Source organism: Lolium rigidum, chromosome 6 (assembly GCF_022539505.1).
Source record: "Lolium rigidum isolate FL_2022 chromosome 6, APGP_CSIRO_Lrig_0.1, whole genome shotgun sequence".
Taxonomy (NCBI): Eukaryota; Viridiplantae; Streptophyta; class Magnoliopsida; order Poales; family Poaceae; genus Lolium; species Lolium rigidum.
In genome coordinates, this window is record NC_061513.1 from 228024240 (window position 1) to 228038975 (window position 14736).

The window sequence follows — 14736 nt, forward strand, 5'->3', positions numbered from 1 at the left end:
GATTGGTCATGTAATAGCATAAGATTGTTAGGGCATAGTGCCTAGTATCCGTAATTGGTACTTTTATGATATTGTTGCAACTTGTTATGCTTAATGCTTGTCACTAGGGCCCGAGTGCCATGATCTCAGATCTGAACATGTTAACAATTCATGATGATATTCATTGCTTTATGATCTTACCTGCAACTTGTATACACGTATTGTTGTCCGGAACACTGAGGCCCCAAAGTGACGAAATTGGGACAACCGAAGGGGAAGGCGGTGATATGAGGATCACATGTGTTCACGGAGTGTTAATGCTTTGCTCCGATGCTCTATTAAAAGGAGTACCTTAATTTCCAGTAGATTCCCTAGAGGCCCGGCTGCCACCGGCTGGTAGGACAAAAGATGTTGTGCAAGTTTCTCATTGCGAGCACGTACGACTAAATATGGAACACGTTCCTATTGATTGATTAGTACTTGGATACCGTTTTATTTTCTATCTGCAAATGCCCTACCTTGATTGTTACATGAGTTTCTCTCATCCATGCAACGCCCGTTCATCCATACCTGTGCCTACAGTATTTTAATCTTGTTGTTTACTATAATCACTACTGCTGTCTTTGTTACACTGCTGCTGATATTTCACTACTGCTACTGCTATAAAACTGTTACTACTGATAAACTCTTACGAGCAAGTCTGTTTCCAGGTGCAGCTGAATTTACAACTCCGCTGTTAAGGCTTACAAATATTCTTTGGCTCCCCTTGTGTCGAATCAATAAATTGGGTTTTACTTCCCGCGAAGACTGTTGTGATCCCCTATACTTGTGGGTCATCAACAAGGAATGAAATTTTTAAAGGTAGCACACCAGCAATTTACTTTGGAATGGCAGAAAAATACCACATAGTAGGTAGTTATGGTGGACACAAATGGCATAAGTTTTGGCTCAAGGTTTTGGATGCACGAGAAGCATTCCCTCTCAGTACAAGGCTTTGGCTAGCAAGGTTGTTTGAAGCAAACACAAGTATGAACCGGTACAGGAAAACTTACATAAGAACATATTGCAAGCATTATAAGACTCTACAATGTCTTCCTTGTTGCTCAAACACTTTTACCAGAAAATATCTAGACTTTAGAGAGACCAATCATGCAAACCAAATTTCAACAAGCTCTACGGTATTTCTCCACTAATAGGTTTTAAACCACATGATGCAAGAGCTTAAACATGATCTACTTGAGAGCTCAAAACAATTGCCAAGTATCAAATTATTCAAGACAATATACCAATTACCACATGAAGCATTTTCTGTTTCCAACCAAATAGCAATAAATGAAGCGGCTTTCAACTTCGCCATGAACATTAAAAGTAAAACTAAGAACACGAGTGTTCAATATGAAAAAGCGGAGCGTGTCTTTCTCCCACACAAGGAATGCTAGGATCCAAATTTATTCAAACATAAACAAAAATAAAAGCACACAGACGCTCCAAGTAAAGCACATAAGATGTGACGGAATAAAAATATAGTTTCACTAGAGGTGACCTGATAAGTTGTTGATGAAGAAGGGAGCTTAGATGCTTGAGTCTTCTTGAAATATGCAGGGATGAACCACGGGGGCATCCCCAAGCTTTTCACTCTTCTTGGTCATATTATATCATCCTCCTCTCTTGATCCTTGAAAACTTCCTCCACACCAAACTCAAAACAATCTCATTAGAGGGTTAGTGCATAATCAAAAATTCACATGTTCAGAGAGGACACAATCATTCCTAACACTTCTGGACATTACCCAAAGCTACTGAAAGTTAATGGAGCAAAGAAATCCATTCAACACAAGTAAAAGAGGCAATGTGAAATAAAAGGCAGAATCTGTCAAAACAGAACAGTCCGTAAAGACGAATTTTTTAGAGGCACTTAACATGCTCAGATGAAGAAGCTCAAATTTAATGAAAGTTGCGTACATATCTGAGGATTACTCATGATTTTTCGCAGATTTTTCTGAGTTCCCTACAGAGAGATCTACTCAAATTCGTGACAGCTAGAAATCTGTTTCTACGCAGAAATCCAAATCTAGTATCAACCTTACTATCAAAGACTTTACTTGGCACAACAATGCAATAAAGTAAAGATAAGGAGAGGTTGCTACAGTAGTAACAACTTTCAAGACACAAATATAAAACAAAAATTGCAGAAATAAAATGATGGGTTGTCTCCCATAAGCGCTTTTCTTTAACGCCTTTCAGCTAGGCGCAGAAAATGTAACTCAAGTATTATCAAGAGATGAAGCATTAACATTATTACCAGGGGCTTTGCGCCTACCTTTCTTACTCTTATTCTTACTCTTTGGTCTAGGGAATACATGACCGCATCCGGGTGTAGAGGTAAAATTTAGAGTGCCTTTTCCCATATCTACGGTTGCTCCCAAGAGTTTCAGCAGGGATCTTCCAAGTGTGATTTGTCCCGTCCCTACACATTCAATAACGAGATAATCAGTGGATACCGTTCTTCCAAGGAAGGTTGTGAACACACCTTCAGCTACCCCCTTAGGAATTATAACAGAATTATCAGTAAGAGTTATTCCTTCTCCACCTTCAGTAAGTTCCCAAAGTGTCAAAGATTCATAAATACTTTTAGGCATAAGGCAAAACTCAGACATAATATCACAACGGGCATAAAAAGTTTCACCACAAATAGCAACCTTAATAGTAGGGACCCACATTGAAGGTTCAAAGTTTACTGGAACATAATCATAATATTCACGAATCTGATTATACCCTTCTTTTAAGCATGATATATTTGTCTCGAGAGTATTTAATCTATCATGAATGCTGGAAAGAGATGAATCAAATTTATTAGCTGAGCTAGATGATGCAACCAATTTTTTTATGGCATTAAAAGCTTGATCCCCATTGCAGTGAAGGAAATCTCCTCCCACTACAGCATCCAAAGCATATCTATAGTGAAGAATAAGCCCAAAATAAAAGTTACTAAGAAGTAGGCTTACAGTCATTTTAGGTTCAGTTTTACCATAAGAATCAAATATTCTAGACCAAGCTTCTTTAAAACTCTCCTCATCCCCTTGTTTAAAAGTAAAGAACAATTCCTCAGGTGACAGAGTAACAAGTACAGGACTAGACATGATAACAAAATAAATTAAATACAAGTACTCATTTTTTTTGTGTTTTTGATATAAAGAAAGTAAACAAAACAGAAAATAAAATAAAGTAAAGCAAGACAATAAACAAAGTAAAGAGATTGGATGTGAGAGACTCCCCTTGCAGCGTGTCTTGATCTCCCCGGCAATGGCGCCAGAAAAAAAGCTTGATAACGCGTGAAGCACACGTCCGTTGGGAACCCCAAGAGGAAGGTGTGATGCGTACAACAACAAGTTTTCCCTCAGTAAGAAACCAAGGTTATCGAACCAGTAGGAGATGAAGGCCACGTGAAGGTTGTTGGTGAAGGAGTGTAGTGCGGCGCAACACCGGGGATTCCGGCGCCAACGTGGAACCTGCACAACACAATCAAAATACTTTGCCCCAACTTAACGAGTGAGGTTGTCAATCTCACCGGCTTGCTCGTAAACAAAGGATTAAACGTATGGTGTGGAGAATGATGTTTGTTTGCAAAGAACAGCAGAGAACAATGATTGCAGTAGATTGTATTTCAGATGTAAAAGAATGGACCGGGGTCCACAGTTCACTAGTGGTGTCTCTCCAATAAGATAAATAGCACGTTGGGTGAACAAATTACAGTTGGGCAATTGACAAATAGAGAGGGCATAACAATGCACATACATATCATGATGACTAATATGATATTTACTTAGGGCATTACGACAAATAACATAGACCACTATCCATCATGCATCTATGCCTAAAAAGTCCACCTTCGGGTTAGCATCTGCACCCCTTCCAGTATTAAGTTGCAAACAACAGACAATTGCATTAAGTACTCTGCGTAATGTAATCAACACAAATATCCTTAGACAAAGCATTGATGTTTTATCCCTAGTGGCAACAGCACATCCATAACCTTAGAACTTTCTGTCAGTGTCCCAGATTCAATGGAGGCATGGACCCACTATCGAGCATAAATACTCCCTCTTGGAGTCACAAGTATCAACTTGGCCAGAGCCTCTACTAGCAACGGGGAGCATGCAAGATCATAAACAACACATATATGATAGATCAATAATCAACTTGACATAGTATTCCATAATCATCGGATCCCAACAAACACAACATGTAGCATTACAAATAGACGATCTTGATCATGATAGGCAGCTCACAAGATCTAAACATGATAGCACAAGAGGAGAAGACAACCATCTAGCTACTGCTATGGGCCCATAGTCCAAGGATGAACTACTCATGCATCAATCCGGAGGCGGGCATGATGATGTAGAGTCCTCCGGTGATGATTCCCCTCTCCGGCAGGGTGCCGGAGGCGATCTCCTGAATCCCCCGAGATGGGATTGGCGGCGGCGGCGTCACAGTAACTTTTCTTGTATCGTGGCTCTTGGTACTAGGGTTTTAGCGACGGGGAGGATAAATAGGCGAAGGGGCAGAGTCGGGAGGCGGCCAAGGGGCCCACCCCATAGGCCGGCGTGGCTAGGGGCCCCACAGCGCCGCCTTGTGGGGTGGCCGCCTCGCGGCCCCTCTTTGTCTCCTCTTCGGACTTCTGGAAGGCTCCGTGGAAAATAAGACCGTGGGCTTTTGTTTCGTCCAATTCCGAGAATATTTCCTGTGTAGGATTTCTGAAACCAAAATAGCAGAAAATAGGAACTGGCGCTTCGGCATCTTGTTAATAGGTTAGTGCCGGAAAATGCATCAAAATGATGTAAAGTGTATATAAAACATGTGAGTATTGTCATAAAACTAGCATGGAACATAAGAAATTATAGATATGTTTGAGACGTATCAGAAGACGTTACTCATGATCGCTGATCATTTTTATTGGCCAAAGATGAGGCGGGATGTGGACAGGTATGTGAAGAGATGCATTACTTGCAACAATTCCAAGTCCAAGCTGAAGCCTGACGGTTTGTATACTCCTTTACCGGCACCTACTACACCTTGGGAGGATATTAGTATGGATTTTGTGTTGGGTTTGCCGCGTACTAAAAGAGGCCATGATTCTATATTTGTGGTAGTGGACAGATTTTCTAAGATGTCACACTTTATTGCCTGCCACAAGAGCGACGATGCGTCGCATATTGCTAACCTGTTTTTCAGGGAGATTGTACGACTACATGGAGTCCCGAAGACTATTGTTTCTGATCGTGACGTGAAGTTTATGAGCTACTTCTGGAAGACGTTGTGGAGAAAGCTGTGGACAAAGCTGTTGTTCAGTACTACTTGTCATCCCCAAACTGATGGTCAAACTGAAGTGGTGAATAGAACATTGTCACAACTGTTGAGATCCATGATCAAGAAGAACCTGAAGGAGTGGGAAGAGTGTTTGCCGCATGTGGAGTTTGCTTACAACAGGGCGGTACAATCTACCACGGAGTTGTGTCCTTTTGAGGTGGTGTATGGTTTCAAACCCATTACTCCACTTGACTTGTTGCCTTTGCCCATACATGAGAGAGTTAATATGGAGGCATCCAAGAGGGCAGATTTTGTGCGTAAGATCCATGTGAAGACTCAAGAGTTGATAGAGAAGAAAGGCCAGAGCAATGCTACAAGGATGAACAAGAAGCGTTAGGAGATGTTGTTCAAGCCTGGTGATATGGTCTGGGTACATTTTAGAAGGATATGTTCCCGAAGCTAAGGAGGTCCAAGTTGCTTCCTCGTGGTGCTGGTCCTTACAAATTGCTTGCCAAGATCAACGATAATGCATACTCGATAGATCTTCCAATTGATGAGTTTGGTGTCAGCAATTCTTTCAATGTTGTTGATTTGACACCATATGACGGAGAAGACCTTGGAGCGTCGAGGTCGACGCCATTTGAAGGGGGAGGGGGAGATGATGAGGACATCCCTACTACACCACTACCTCCGTCATTGAAAACTGAAGATGAACCTGCTGTGAAGCTCAAGTCCAATGAAGTTCGGATTGGACCAATTACAAGGGCTCGTGCGAAGCTACTTAAACAACAGGTGAACTTGTTTCTAAACGATACTTTGATTGATGAGAACTTTATACTGCCTAAGTCATGTTACTTATGTATCATCAGGTATCAAGAGGAGACGAGCATCGCACGAGGAGTAGAGGAGCAGCTGGACGTGAAGACGGACGTCAAGATGGACGTGAAGCTGGACATGGAGCTGGACATGAAGATATCTCATGGACACGCGAGGGAGAAGAGGGAGGCATGCGCGAGAGGAGAAGTTGACGTCCAGGCCGGCCCAGCGGCCGGTCAGACCGGCCACCAGACCGGCGCGCCCGGTCCCTGGCCCGGTTCAACCGGGCGGTACGCCGGATTCACCCCGGCGCCAACCGGGCGTCGTACTGGGGCCAACCGGAAGGACATCTGTGATGGCGCGTGATGCACACGTCCGTTGGGAACCCCAAGAGGAAGGTGTGATGCGCACAACAGTAAGTTTTCCCTCAGAAAGAAACCAAGGTTATCGAACCAGTAGGAGATGAAGGCCACGTGAAGGTTGTTGGTGGAGGAGTGTAGTGCGGCGCAACACCAGGGATTCCGGCGCCAACGTGGAACCTGCACAACACAATCAAAATACTTTGCCCCAACTTAACAATGAGGTTGTCAATCTCACCGGTTTGCTGAAAACAAAGGATTAAACGTATGGTGTGGAGAATGATGTTTGCTTGCGAAGAACAGCAGAGAACAGAGATTGCAGTTCATTGTATTTCAGATGTAAAAGAATGGACCGGGGTCCACAGTTCACTAGTGGTGTCTCTCCAATAAGATAAATAGCATGTTGGGTGAACAAATTACAGTTGGGCAATTGACAAATAGAGAGGGCATAACAACGCACATACATATCATGATGACTAATATGAGATTTACTTAGGGCATTACGACAAATAACATAGACCGCTATCCAGCATGCATCTATGCCTAAAAAGTCCACCTTCGGGTTAGCATCCTGATACGTCTCCGACGTATCGATAATTTCTTATGTTCTATGCCATATTATTGATGATACCTACATGTTTTATGCACACTTTATGTCATATTCGTGCATTTTCAGGAACTAACCTATTAACAAGATGCCGAAGTGCCAGTTCCTGTTTTCTGCTGTTTTTGGTTTCAGAAATCCTAGTAACGAAATATTCTCGGAATTGGACGAAACGAAGACCCAGGGGCCTATTTTTCCACGGAGCTTCCGGAAGACCGAAGAGCATACGAAGTGGGGCCACGAGGTGGCGACACCACAAGGCGGCGCGGCCAAGGGGGGGCCCGCGCCGCCCTATGGTGTGGGCCCCTCGTCAGGCCCCCGACTCTGCCCTTCCGCCTACTTAAAGCCTCCATCGCGAAACCCATGAGGCGAAAAACCACGATACGGAAAACCTTACTGAGACGCCGCCGCCGCCGATCCCATCTCGGGGGATTCTGGAGATCTCCTCCGGCACCCTGCCGGAGAGGGGATTCATCTCCCGGAGGACTCTACACCGCCATGGTCGCCTCCGGAGTGATGAGTGAGTAGTTCACCCCTGGACTATGGGTCCATAGCAGTAGCTAGATGGTTGTCTTCTCCTCATTGTGCTTCATTGTTGGATCTTGTGAGCTGCCTAACATGATCAAGATCATCTATCTGTAATACTCTATGATGTGTTTGTCGGGATCCGATGGATAGAGAATACCATGTCATGTTAATTATCAAGTTATTACATATGTGTTGTTTATGATCTTGCATGCTCTCCGTTACTAGTAGAGGCTCTGGCCAAGTTTTTGCTTTTAACTCCAAGAGGGAGTATTTATGCTCGATAGTGGGTTCATGCCCGCATTGACACACGGGACGATGTGACGAAAGTTCTAAGGTTGTGTTGTGCTCGTTGCCACTAGGGATAAAACATTGGTGCTATGTTCGAGGATGTAGTTGTTGATTACATTACGCACCATACTTAATGCAATTGTCCGTTGTTAGCAACTTAATATCGGAGGGGTTCGGATGATAACTTCGAAGGTGGACTTTTTAGGCATAGATGCGGTTGGATGGCGGTCTATGTACTTTGTCGTAATGCCCAATTAAATCTCACTATACTTATCATGTCATGTATGTGCATTGTTATGCCCTCTCTATTTGTCAATTGCCCGACTGTAGTTTGTTCACCCAACATGCTTTTATCTTATGGGAGAGACACCTCTAGTGAACTGTGGACCCCGGTCCATTCTTTAATACTGAAATACAAATCTGCTGCAATACTTGTTTTTACTGTTTTCTCTGCAAACAATCATCTTCCACACAATACGGTTAATCCTTTGTTACAGCAAGCCGGTGAGATTGACAACCTCACTGTTTCGTTGGGGCAAGGTACTTTGGTTGTGTTGTGCAGGTTCCACATTGGCGCCGGAATCTCTGGTGTTGCGCCGCACTACATCCCGCCGCCATCAACCTTCAACGTGCTTCTTGGCTCCTCCTGGTTCGATAAACCTTGGTTTATTTCTGAGGGAAAACTTGCTGCTGTGCGCATCATACCTTCCTCTTGGGGTTGCCCAACGAACGTGTGAAATACACGCCATCAAGCTCTTTTCCGGCGCCGTTGCCGGGGAGATCAAGACACGCTGCAAGGGGAGTCTCCACTTCTCAATCTCTTTACTTTGTTTTTGTCTTGCTTTATTTTATTTACTACTTTGTTTGCTGCATTATATCAAAACACAAAAAAATTAGTTGCTAGTTTTACTTTATTTACTGTCTTGCTTGCTATATCAAAAACACACAAAAAATTAGTTTACTTGCATTTACTTTATCTAGTTTGTTTTATTTACTACTGCTAAAATGGCCACCCCTGAAAATACTAAGTTGCGTGATTTCACTAGCACAAATAATAATGATTTCTTATGCACACCTATTGCTCCACCTGCTACTACAGTAGAATTCTTTGAAATTAAACCTGCTTTACTTAATCTTGTCATGAGAGAGCAATTTTCTGGTGTTAGTTCTGATGATGCTGCTGCCCATCTCAATAATTTTGTTGAACTATGTGAAATGCAAAAATATAAAGATGTAGATGGTGACATTATAAAATTAAAATTGTTTCCTTTCTCATTAAGAGGAAGAGCTAAATATTGGTTGCTATCTCTCGCCTAAGAATAGTATTGATTCATGGACTAAATGCAAGGATGCTTTTATTGGTAGATATTATCCCCTGCTAAAATTATATCTTTGAGGAGTAGCATAATGAATTTTAAACAATTGGATAATGAACATGTTGCTCAAGCTTGGGAAAGAATGAAATCTCCGGTTAAAAATTGCCCAACCCATGGATCGACTACTTGGATGATCATCCAAACCTTCTATGCAGGACTAAATTTTTCTTCGCGGAATTTATTGGATTCAGCTGCTGGAGGTACCTTTATGTCCATCACTCTTGGTGAAGCAACAAAGCTCCTTGATAATATGATGGTTAATTACTCTGAATGGCACACGGAAAGAGCTCCACAAGGTAAGAAGGTAAATTCTGTTGAAGAATCCTCCTCCTTGAGTGATAAGATTGATGCTATTATGTCTATGCTTGTGAATGGTAGGACTAATGTTGATCCTAATAATGTTCCATTGGTTTCATTGGTTGCTCAAAATTCTAGGCCATATCCTGCTAATGGTAATTCTTATGGTAGACATGTTTCACCTAATGAGGAAAAGATGTTAGAAATTGAAAGATCCACTAAGAGCTTTATGCAATCACAATATGAGCAAAATAAATTGTTTACTAAAACTATGAATGAACAATCTACCTTGTTGAAGAAAATAGGAAATCAACTTGAAAATTTGAATATGGAAATTTCTGGGTTGCAAACTAAACTTGCAAATGCTGAAGACCGAATCTCATACATGTCTGCGTCACAATCTTCTTTAATTAATAAAATGGCTGCTAAACCTGAGGATATTGAAAATAAAATTGTTACTACAGCAAATGCCATCCAAGTTAGAATTAATGAGAATATAAGATTAATGGCTGAACTGCGTGCTAGGTGGGATAGAGAAGAAAATGAAAAACTAGCTAAAAAGGAAAATGTAGCTAAAGTTTGGACAATTACCACCACTAGCAATGCTAATGATTCATATGTCGCTGCACCTCCTACTATCAATGGTAAAATAATTGGTGTTGGCAATGCTTCTACTCCTAGTGCAAAGCGCGCAAAATTACCTGAAACTGCTAAAACTGCTGAAACTGCTGAAATTTTTTCCAACCTTGGGGATGATAATCCCATTGCTTTAGATTGTAATGATTTAGATTTTGATGATTGCCACATCTCTGAAGTTATAAAGTTCTTGCAAAAACTTGCTAAAAGTCCCAATGCTAGTGCTATAAACTTGGCTTTCACAAAACATATTACAAATGCTCTCATAAAAGCTAGAGAAGAGAAACTAAAACTTGAAACTTCTATTCCTAGAAAGCTAGAGGATGGTTGGGAGCCCATCATTAAAATGAGAGTCAAAGATTTTGATTTTAATGCTTTATGTGATCTTGGTGCAAGTATTTCTGTTATGCCTAAGAAAGTCTATGATATGCTTGACTTGCCACCATTGAAAAATTGTTATTTGGATGTTAATCTCGCTGATAATGCTAAAAAGAAACCTTTGGGGAGAGTTGATAATGTTCATATTATGGTTAACAATAACCTTGTCCCCGTTGATTTTGTTGTCTTGGATATTGAATGCAATGCATCTTGCCCCATTATATTGGGAAGACCTTTTCTTCGAACCGTTGGTGCCACTATTGATATGAAGGAAGGTAATATTAAATATCAATTTCCTCTCAAGAAAGGTATGGAACACTTCCCTAGAAAGAGAATGAATTTACCTTATGATTCTATTATTAGAACAAATTATGATGTTGATGCTTCGTCTCTTGATGTCACTTGAGATACACTTTCTGCGCCTAGCTGAAAGGCGTTAAAGAAAAGCGCTTATGGGAGACAACCCATGTTTTTACTACAGTATTTTTGTTTTATAATTGTGTCTTGGAAGTTGTTTACTACTGTAGCAACCTCTCCTTATCTTAGTTTTATGTTTTGTTGTGCCAAGTAAAGTCTTTGATAGAAAAGTAAGTACTAGATTTGGATTACTGCGCAGTTCCAGATTTCTTTGCTGTCATGAATCTGGGTCTATCTCCCTGTAGGTAGCTCAGAAAATTAAGCCAATTTACGAGCATGATCCTCAGATATGTACGCAACTTTCATTCAATTTGAGCATTTTCGTTTGAGCAAGTCTGGTGGCCTAATAAAATCCATCTTTACGGACTGTTCTGTTTTAACAGATTCTGTCTTTTATTTCGCATTGCCTCTTTTGCTATGTTGGATGAATTTCTTTGATCCACTAATGTCCAGTAGCTTTATGCAATGTCCATAAGTGTTAAGAATGATTGTGTCACCTCTGAACATGTGAATTTTTATTATGCACTAACCCTCTAATGAGTTGTTTCGAGTTTGGTGTGGAGGAAGTTTTCAAGGATCAAGAGAGGAGTATGATGCAATATGATCAAGGAGAGTGAAAGCTCTAAGCTTGGGGATGCCCCGGTGGTTCACCCCTGCATATTCTAAGAAGACTCAAGCGTCTAAGCTTGGGGATGCCCAAGGCATCCCCTTCTTCATCGACAACATTATCGGGTTCCTCCCACCGAAACTATATTTTTATTCCGTCACATCTTATGTACTTTGCTTGGAGCGTCGGTTTGTTTTTGTTTTTGTTTTGTTTGAATAAAATGGATCCTAGAATTCACTTTATGGGAGAGAGACACGCTCCGCTGTAGCATATGGACAAATATGTCCTTAGGCTCTACTCATAGTATTCATGGCGAAGTTTCTTCTTCGTTAAATTGTTATATGGTTGGAATTGGAAAATGCTACATGTAGTAACTCTAAAATGTCTTGGATAATTTGATACTTGGCAATTGTTGTGCTCATGTTTAAGCTCTTGCATCATATACTTTGCACCCATTAATGAAGAAACACTTAGAGCTTGCTAATTTGGTTTGCATATTTGGTTTCTCTAGAGTCTAGATAATATCTAGTATTGAGTTTTGAACAACAAGGAAGACGGTATGGAGTCTTATAATGTTTACCATATGTCTTTTATGTGAGTTTTGCTGTACCGTTCATCCTTGTGTTTGTTTCAAATAACCTTGCTAGCCTAAACCTTGTATCGAGAGAGAATACTTCTCATGCATCCAAAATCCTTGAGCCAACCACTATGCCATTTGTGTCCACCATACCTACCTACTACATGGTATTTATCCGCCATTCCAAAGTAAATTGCTTGAAGTGCTACCTTTAAATTCCATCATTCGCCTTTACAATATATAGCTCATGGGACAAATAGCTTAAAAACTATTGTGGTATTGAATATGTACTTATGCACTTTATCTCTTATTAAGTTGCTTGTTGTGCGATAACCATGTTTCTGGGGACGCCATCAACTATTCTTTGTTGGATATCATGTGAGTTGTTATGCATGTCCGTCTTGTCTGAAGTAAGAGAGATCTACCACCTTCATGGTTGGAGCATGCATATTGTTAGAGAAGAACTTTGGGCCGCTAACTAAAACCATGATTCATGGTGGAAGTTTCAGTTTTGGACACATATCCTCAATCTCATATGAGAATAATAATTGTTGCCACATGCTTATGCATTAAAGAGGAGTCCATTATCTGTTGTCCATGTTGTCCCGGTATGGATGTCTAAGTTGAGAATAATCAAAAGCGAGAAATCCAAAATGCGAGCTTTCTCCTTAGACCTTTGTACAGGCGGCATGGAGGTACCCCATTGTGACACTTGGTCAAAACATGTGCATTGCAAAGATCCGGTAGTCCAAGTTAATTAGGACAAGGTGCGGGCACTATTAGTATACTATGCATGAGACTTGCAACTTGTAAGATATAACTTTCATAACTCATATGCTTTATTACTACCGTTGACAAAATTGTTTCATGTTTTCAAAATAAAAGCTCTAGCACAAATATAGCAATCGATGCTTTCCTCTTTGAAGGACCATTCTTTTACTTTTATGTTGAGTCAGTTCACCTATCTCTCTCCACCTCAAGAAGCAAACACTTGTGTAAAGCTGTGCATTGATTCCTACATACTTGCATATTGTACTTGTTATATTACTCTATGTTGACAATTATCCATGAGATATACATGTTACAAGTTGAAAGCAACCGCTGAAACTTAATCTTCCTTTGTGTTGCTTCAATACCTTTACTTTGATTTATTGCTTTATGAGTTAACTCTTATGCAAGACTTATTAATACTTGTCTTGAAGTACTATTCATGAAAAGTCTTTGCTTTATGATTCACCTGTTTACTCATGTCATTACCATTGTTTTGATCGCTGCATCCACTACATATGTTTACAAATAGTATGATCAAGGTTATGATGGCATATCACTTCAGAAATTATCTTTGTTATCGTTTTACCTGCTCGGGACGAGCAGAACTAAGCTTGGGGATGCTTGATACGTCTCCGACGTATCGATAATTTCTTATGTTCTATGCCATATTATTGATGATACCTACATGTTTTATGCACACTTTATGTCATATTCGTGCATTTTACGGAACTAACCTATTAACAAGATGCCGAAGTGCCAGTTCTGTTTTCTGCTCGTTTTTGGTTTCAGAAATCCTAGTAACGAAATATTCTCGGAATTGGACGAAACGAAGACCCGGGGGCCTATTTTTCCACGGAGCTTCCGGAAGACCGAAGAGCATACGAAGTGGGGCCACGAGGTGGCGACACCACAAGGCGGCGCGGCCAAGGAGGGGCCCGCGCCGCCTATGGTGTGGGCCCCTCGTCGGGCCCCGACTCGCCCTTCCGCCTACTTAAAGCCTCCATCGCGAAACCCCCGAGGCGAAAAAACCACGATACGGAAAACCTTGCCGAGACGCCGCCGCCGCCGATCCCATCTCGGGGGATTACGGAGATCTCCTCCGGCACCCTGCCGGAGAGGGGATTCATCTCCCGGAGGACTCTACACCGCCATGGTCGCCTCCGGAGTGATGAGTGAGTAGTTCACCCCTGGACTATGGGTCCATAGCAGTAGCTAGATGGTTGTCTTCTCCTCATTGTGCTTCATTGTTGGATCTTGTGAGCTGCCTAACATGATCAAGATCATCTATCTGTAATACTCTATGTTGTGTTTGTCGGGATCCGATGGATAGAGAATACCATGTCATGTTAATTATCAAGTTATTACATATGTGTTGTTTATGATCTTGCATGCTCTCCGTTACTAGTAGAGGCTCTGGCCAAGTTTTTGCTTTTAACTCCAAGAGGGAGTATTTATGCTCGATAGTGGGTTCATGCCCGCATTGACACCTGGGACGGTGACGGAAAGTTCTAACGTTGTGTTGTGCTCGTTGCCACTAGGGATAAAACATTGGCGCTATGTCCGAGGATGTAGTTGTTGATTACATTACGCACCATACTTAATGCAATTGTCTGTTGTTAGCAACTTAATACCGGAGGGGTTCGGATGATAACCTCGAAGGTGGACTTTTTAGGCATAGATGCGGTTGGATGGCGGTCTATGTACTTTGTCGTAATGCCCAATTAAATCTCACTATACTTATCATGTCATGTATGTGCATTGTTATGCCCTCTCTATTTGTCAATTGCCCGACTG